The sequence below is a fragment of the Chinchilla lanigera genome, unplaced genomic scaffold, assembly GCF_000276665.1.
Source record: "Chinchilla lanigera isolate Chin_1 unplaced genomic scaffold, ChiLan1.0 scaffold00007, whole genome shotgun sequence".
Lineage (NCBI taxonomy): Eukaryota > Metazoa > Chordata > Mammalia > Rodentia > Chinchillidae > Chinchilla > Chinchilla lanigera.
In genome coordinates this window covers 1,594,207-1,596,234 of record NW_004955408.1, presented here as the reverse complement: position 1 = coordinate 1,596,234, position 2,028 = coordinate 1,594,207, and positions in this window count along the sequence as shown.

The following is a 2,028-nucleotide window of genomic DNA, read 5'->3' as shown; positions in this document are numbered from 1 at the left end:
GTCAACACTGGAGAGGTTGGCCAAGAAGAAGTACATGGGCGTGTGGAGATGAGGGTCACAGCTGATGGCCAAGATGATGAGCAGGTTGCCGATGATGGTGACCAGGTACATGCACAGGAACAGCCCGCAGAGCACCTCTTCCTGCTCTGACTGGCCAGACAGTCCCAGGAGGAGGAATTCTGTGACCATAGTATGATTGTGCCCATCCATGTCTGTGGGGAAGAAAGTATCATCATACAACATAGTCATATGTTAACATTTGAGCAAAACTGGATAAAATTTTGAACAATTATTCATTGGTTGAGAATGAGCTAAAAGTGAATTATGTGCAATTGTGCTGACAAAGTCTGGTTAGTTTCAGTGGTGTTATATTACTAATAGCCGTAGTTTTATTCACTCCACTTCTATTTGCTAGGTATCATATGTAAGTCCTTTTAATGAAAGATATAGCACTCAAAAATTAAGGTATTATAATTAACAACTAAAGATTCAGGAAGTTAGATAATTTGCCCAGATTCACAAAGACAATACATATGACAGTTGAAAACAAGCTCAAATAGTTTCTTTCTGTTTCATGTGTGTGTGTGTGTGTGTGTGTGTGTGTATGTGTGTGTGTGTGAAAGAGAGAGAGAGAGAGAGAGAGAGAGAGAGAGAGAAGCTGTATTTTTTCTTTTTTGTTTTTTTTTTGACACATGGTCTAACTGTGATTGCTGGCCCCAATTCCTAGGTGCAAGAGAACCACCCCATCAGACTCCCTAGAGTGGGGCCTGTGGTTCCAATAGTCAGGAGCCATTCACTTGGCCATTTTTAGGCTCTATTTTGATTAGCTATCACTTGCTGGAAAAAAATCTGCTCCTGTTCTTATTTTTTGTGGTGCTGGGAAGGAACCTGGGACCTTGTACAAGTGACCCCCTGCACTCCACCACTGAACTAGCTCCTCTCTGCCTCATTTATTGAAAAGATAACCAACTGGCAAATTCTGTGTGTGTGTCACATCATAAACATTCTAACTTTAACTGTGGCTTTTGAATTTTGAAAATTCATGGCCTTTGATCATCTTGCCTTGTGGTTTGTCCTCCATCTTTTAGCGGTCACTAAGATATGATTATTGCAGCAGGTAGAGAGAGGGATATAACCTAAGTTATGTATGCATGTATTTTAAAAGGGGAGAAAGGCAAAAAAATCAACAGACTGCATTGACATACAAAAGCTGTCGCCGCCACAGCTCATAGCTGGGGAAGAGGCAGCAACTGCCCTGGGAAGTAGGCTGGTGCTGAGGCTGAGGCAGGGGGCGTTGTAGGGAGACCTCTGGCAGAGAGGGTTGGATGTAATCACCGTGGGGAAGGGGAGATGAGGGCCATGGTGAGAGATGAAGTAGTGACATGAAAGGAAGAGTGTGCACACGTGAAGTCACGTTGCTGAACTAACTTTCAGAACACAAGTAGGCACAGCACCGTAACAGAAGCTGGAAAATGCTGACAATGGTACATAGGCAATGGGGACTGTAGGAATGTAGGGGCAAAGAGGATTGGTGCAGTATGTCACCAAGACAGGCAGAGTGCCTTCAGCCTGGATTTTACTATTAGTTTCTTCAGGACATATAGGGTGTATCAGAGAGAAAGAAGGTTACAGATGTAATCAGGAATTTGTGCTGTTGTGTTGTAATTGCCAATAAGGCCCAAAACTGCAAACATCAAGCTCAAATGATCCTACGCTCTTTTGCTGTAGTACTTATTCTGTGAAATATGCAAGCCCTGGAGTGTCAGTTGCTGGAAATCATATTGTCTGGACAAGAAACATTACTTGCCAGTGACTCAAATAGTTGATGTGAGCAACACGTGTTACCGTCTGTGAGTCACACGTTTGTGTCTGTGTCTGAGCATTGGACACACCCGTATCGCTGAGTGTTTCCGCTCCTGAACCTCAGAACAAAGGCTGCTTCGTCCCTGGCCTCAAGCCCAAGTCAAAACTCCTGTATGGAGTTCAGAGCGGCATCCAATGAATCATGTTCTGAGAAATCTTCGGCAT